The following is a 6,552-nucleotide window of genomic DNA, read 5'->3' on the forward strand; positions in this document are numbered from 1 at the left end:
TCATAGATGAACAGGATCAGTATTGATTTGCTGATGGGTTTGGTATTCTAGGAAAATTTCAGTTAGGTGGCAATCAAATAGAAGACGTCGTTCTATTTGTTGCATGAAAACTTGTTGGCTTAAATATCTCAGGAAATTGTTTTCGACAACAGGTAATTAGATGTTTTCCTGTCGACACTTATTTTGTAGAAAGTAGTTATCTAGTAGAAGGTAATAAAAGTGTGTAAATAAACGATCTATTTACCGATCCATCACAGATTAAACTGCAAATCATCTAGAACAATGTTTGGAGAATGGACGATTATGAAAATCATGATTGTAGAACTCATATGTTTATTAACAACTATTTCTCTTTTGTTATACATAAAAATAACATCTGACAAAATAGAAAGAGCGAATCAAGGACAAAGTACTCAATTGGCAAACAGAAGTTTCGTTTATCAACTTGGAAACATCATTACTCGGATAGGAAATACCACATGTCAGGTAGATAACCGTGTAACTCAGCAAGGAATCTTTGAATGTAGTTTAGGAAACAATGTCAATCAGAAAAACAACATAGTAAACCAGACAGGAAACAATATAAATCAATCTAATATTAATTCAATCAACATAGGGAACACAACCATTGAGCACGATAACGTATTTAATCAGACAAACAGCTCTGTTACGCAGCAAGGTATTAATTCAATTCAAATTGGAAGTGGTTCAAATCGGACTGAAAATAGCTTGCCTCTTACTGATCCAAACTTTATGCAAAAACTATCCACATGGATAAAGAAAAAAGTGACAAGGACACTAGAAAATAATAGTTCACAAGACAATGTTGAAAATGTGTGTCCAGTTACTAAAACAAGTACTGATGTCGCGGACATAATACCTACATATTGGTCGTGCCATGAACAGTTTACTAACGCTAGTTCGTTGCTTTCTCAAGCATTGCCGAAGTATTGTCAAGTTGATTCTACAACAAAAAATGAAATCGTTCAGCTAATAAAATCCACGTGGAACTCAGAGCTTGTTCACCAATCAATTGATGTGTTTGATGTTCTACGAATCGAAAACATACAACTTTTCTTAAAGTACGATTCTGCAAGGAAAGCACTACTGCGTAAGCTAAATCGTCCGTGCCAGCCTATTTTGAAACTACCTTGGAATCTTGGAGAAGTTCTGACCTATCAAAGCTTTATGAGAACTGAGCTGTTTAGGGACATCAACGAGTATTATCTTTTCTATGGGGCTCCTCCAAGCTGTATTGATTCCATTGCTCGGGATGGATTGAGTCAAAACTCAGTAGGAAGAGCTATTTGGTGTACAGAGTCTTCAATGAAAGCAGATCAATATACAGGTAAAAATACCCCATTTTAGAATTAGACAATAATATGATTGCATACATCGTATAATTTTGCATTGCAAATATATTAGTTTGAGCGATTACTGAAAGATAGCAAGCTGAAATAAACGTAAATTTGAAGCCGATCTTTGTATAACTAGTATGTTTTTTGCAGTTTCTATGTTAAATTCAGGAAGCGCTAATGGAGATAACAGCATTTTCCTGATCAGGGCTATTCTTGGTGAAGTATTTGTAATCAGTAGAGACGAACTAGAACAAAATACAAATGAAGGTAGGAAAATGGCAAATTAATGTGCAAACACAATTATATGCTACGACACTCTGCTTAAAAAAATCGCCTTAAGAAAAAATATTTTTAGCGTAATAAAAAACACATTTTTTATAGATTTGAAGCAAGTCAGTTCCAGTTCCGGGCATGAAAAGTACGGCTCCGTCATGGTTGACGGCGAATCGCTACTCCGCGAGTTCGCTTTCTACAAAAGCAACCTGTGCTATCCGGAATTCCTCATCAAGTACCGCAAAATGTAAAGTAAATTAGCATGACCAGCATCATTGTATAAACTTGATTGTCTTGATTCTAAACATGTAAATACATTTTCGAACGTTAATGGATGCACTTGTTTTTAAATTTCATGTCCACTAAACTTTTATAAAACTTTTTTTGAATTTACTTTTTATATTGATTTTAAAATAAACTCCTTACATATCTAGAATGTGTTTATTATTGTATGTTTTAGATACTTAATATCATGTGTCAATATGTTCCATCTGATGACATTGATTTCAGCCTGCCTTTCTGGATTTGCTTCCATATCTTTTCGCTAATCAAGAACAAACTACCGGGCAGTAATTGATTGAATTTTTTTAGTATCTCTCATTGTTACGTAACCGTCCTCATGTAGCAAGCCTCAATTGTCTGGAGTCCAAACTTAGGTCTTCTTGAGTTTACAGTCATTCAGATACTCCTCGGCCATATCGTGCCATATTTTACCGTTCGTAAGTTTCACTCCCTTCAGATATGGGTAAATTCAGGGATGTCTTACGTACTCGAGAACGAGATCCGAACTCCAGACATTCGGATGAGCTGTCGTAAGCTCTACCATTCGACCACTACTTTACACAGGATAATGATGAAGTTTTAGATTTTCGAGGATCATAATTATGATTGGTTTAGTTATACTTCTTAAGTCCTTCCAGATGTAATGTTCAGAAAGCCTTACCACTAGTAACAAAGGTTTCGTTGGTTTTAAGGTGAGAGTTTTCTCTAGTACCAAAGTTTTTCCTAATAGAAGAATTGAGAGGAATTAATAATTTTCTAGGGACATGTAACTGAAAAATTTAACTCTTTAAATTTATCAAAAATGTAAATATATTGCTAACATGCCTCCTTGAACTAAAAAAAAGAATTGGATTGAATAAAAACTTTAAAATAAGTATTTATAATTATAAAAGTAATTTTCTACATTAAAAAAATCAGATTAAACAAGACAGTTTTTAGCTTTCATTACCGTCTTATTGCTACGGCCACTGATGAAAACTTTATTTGGCGATTTCATTTCCTTTCTGACCCTATAAGTAAGTGGGATATTTGTATTGTATGATTGACACTTTACAAAAATTTACATCCGTAATTTGGGCTATAGTACGTCTATTTTTACAGGCGGTGGCTTTTAATATCGAGGGTTTTTCTGCTCTGTATGTCATGTCGTTTGAATTGCAAGTGATACTTGTAGCGTTACGTTCCGTGTTGAAGGAAGGGTTGAGCTCTGGATTCAAAGGTTTCGTTGGTTTTAATTTGATGTTATTCTCTAGGACTAAGGTTTGTTCTAGTGTAAGGGTAGATATATAGAAAGGAGATTCAGACTGACCTAAATAATACTAATTTAATAAAGCGTATAAAAAGTTTTCGAACCCCGTCGGAATGGTACCTTTCTTATTGTCTTTTTCTTCTTTGAAAGTGAATCTTCCTAAAAAGTAAGACACTTGACACTGCTGATTATAAGCATAACAGTAAAGCAACAAAAAAATGTTGCTTTTAGTGAAAACTTCCAAACTTGCTTAGGGCATGAATACGACAAATATTAAAAATAGCACAACAATAACAGTGTACGTTAAACCATTGTTAGTTGTTTTCATGTGTCCAGCATTAATTGATTAAGTTACAACAGTTAATAGTTTCTATATTCTTAATAAACTTGGAAGTAATAACATGTGGGATTCTGTGGTTGACCGGTACAGAGCTAGACTGCTAACCAAGAGATCTCGAGTTCGTTAGGGGAACAAAGAAAGATGGGCATAGTGCTGACTACACTATCGCCTTGTATAGCGTTAGTGTCTTGGGCACGAACTGGGAAAGATTATGAATGACATTGTAGGATGTGTCACCGTCACGTCAGGCTGGCTGTTTAGGTTAGTAGGTTAGTAGGTTAAATGTGGCTTCAAATAGAGTTTTATGATTTGTAAGAGACCTATGTATCGCACGTATTAATGTTAACATGCGTCTTGCTTAACATCTCATGTATTACGGCTCTAAAACATGTATTATTCAAGTCTAAGTATTATGTATATTTACATGAAATAAAAATAATACTGATCAATTGAAATGTTTTATAATCGTGTAAGGAGTAACAGTTAAAAACGTTGTTACGTTTTCGTGGGGAAAAAATATCGCACTATCACTAACTAAACCAACATAAAGGACTTTACTCGACGTTTTGTTCAAACTTGTTTCCATCTCTACCTTACAAACAAGACAACAACATCGATGTTTTCGCCTTGTTGCGATTTCAATTGATCGTCGCTTCCATTACTGCACGCTGTGTGTTTTGTTACAGTTTATTTCTGCCGTGTGCCAGGATCAATACAGGTCAGGTCAAGGTAGTGTGGATTTCCTAGAAATAGAATACACTCAGTGGCGTAGCGAGGTCGGGTGTCACCCGGTGCGGCACTTAATGGTGTCACCCCCCCTCCCCCAGAGGCGTAGCGACCCTTCCCGGGGACAAGCTTTCAAATTTTCGATTTGCAACCCCCTCGAACTTTCGATTTGTACCCCCCCCCCCCCTCAAACTTTCGATTTGCACCCCCCCCCCCCTTCAAGTTTTTCTCTATTATATTTTGCTATTTTTTGCCTTGGTGTCACCCCCCTAAATGGTGTCACCCGGTGCGGGACGCACCCCCCACCCCCCCCCCCCCCCCACCCCACCCTCGCTACGCCCCTGAATGCACTACCAACCTCTTCAACAGTTTTCTAAAAGTTAATTTATTATGTTTTTAGATTAATTAACAGTTACAATTTTAAACATATTGTGTAGAGTGCATTTGAAGAAAACCATACCACTTTTTGCATCTAAACAATGAGTACTATTTAAATATGAAATAATTAATTTAAATTATCAAACTCTTTTTTATGAAAGCAACCGTACAACGGCTATGTTTTTATTCCTGTGTAGTTAGTTGGAGTAAAGTGGTATTCATTCGAATGCTTTATTAGTATAATAATTTAGTAGTTTATCAAAATCATCAATGAGACTTATAAGAGTTTCAATCTTCTTTGACTAGGTGTTATTATAATAGTAGTAAAATTCCAGCTGGACTGCTAACCCGTAAGTCTCGAATTCGAATCCGGGTACAAGTCAGAAGACCGTCCCTGAGTCCACCCAACTCTGATGGGTACCTAATTCCTGTTAGGGAAAGTAAAGGCGGCGGGGCATAGTGTTGACCACACTATCTCTTCATGTGCCGAGGTCACAGAAACAAGTGAACTCTACTTCACTTGCCCCATAGACCGTCAGGTTTGAAAGGGAAACTTTACTTACTTTAGTAAAATTCCAGGTGAGAAAAAGAACAGTATAACATAAATAGTGAGGCGTTACTATGGCAACAAATAAACTAGACGATGTATATGTACCACGTCCAAGCCAAAGCGGTCGGACCATCACACAGATAGGCAATAGGATAACTCAGAGAAACAACACGTTGATACAGATAGACAACACCTCAAATGTCGCCAGTGGTGACGTGTATCAGAGAGATAATATCATAACGGAGGAAGGGAACTTCACCTATCAGAAAGGAAATGAAACAAACGAGGACGGCTATGGTGTAAGTAAACTCGACTTTGTTTCTCAAGTAGGATCAATGTATACACAAATATCAATACTGGCATCTAAAATGTAAATAGTATAATTATAATTATGGTGTGAACTTGGTGCGGTTTATGTAAATTATGTATATATTTAATTTGGAAAAAGTTAGGTAGTTTAAGAATACTGGCTATCCTATGGTCGAGATTAATCATGAATGTTACGATATTCGCGAGAGTTAGGAAAGTGACGCATTAATATGTGTAGATATGTAAACAATCACCTACTGTAAAAATTATAAAATCGAATTACACTTAATGAAAATATATTTTAAGTATACTATTTTTCTGATTTTATGCACTTTATTTTCTTCTTGATTTACATTCATTTTAATAAAATCATTTTTTTCTTAATTTTTTAAAATTGTGTTCAATCCATTAGTTTATTCTTGATTTCTATATGTTTCTTTAATATTATTTTTTTTCAAGGTAAACCATAATGTAAAAGTACCATCCGATGATATAACGAGCGCTGATGGTAAAAACTTTAATTCTTAGCATTTATGTTAGATACATTTTTCCAGTAAAAATATGAACAAAAAGTTTTTTGTTTTTATTTATACTCATTTATTTTAAACAAAATTGCAGATTTAGCTGACCAAACGAAACCTATCCGAGGAAACTTGCAGCCCATGCACCGGCAACTTCTACGTGAACACTACGAATACTTACTCGAGGAAATCGATGCTAAATATGTGTCGCCTCACCTCTTTACAAAATGCATTATAGACTCAGATGCATTCAGCCAGATTTCACAGAAAACGACACGCAGAGAACGCACGCAAACTTTGTTAGAGATTTTGTTTCATTCCGGGCCAAGAAGAGCTTTTCCAGAGTTTATAAATTCTTTACAAGCAGCTTATCCAGACATTGCTCACAAGCTAATAGGTCAACTACAAATTCAATAGCAATAAGAATTGTGAATGTGTGAAAGAGGTTTTACTATATGCACTTTGTCCACAACGGTGCTTTCACCACAGATGGGCTTTGACCATAGGGGTTTGACCACAGAGGAGGGTTAACCATAATATAGCGATTTCAAAATAGAAATTATAAA

This window comes from Physella acuta, unplaced genomic scaffold, assembly GCF_028476545.2.
Source record: "Physella acuta isolate Inbredline_101_S28 unplaced genomic scaffold, ASM2847654v3 ptg000255l, whole genome shotgun sequence".
NCBI lineage: Eukaryota > Metazoa > Mollusca > Gastropoda > Physidae > Physella > Physella acuta.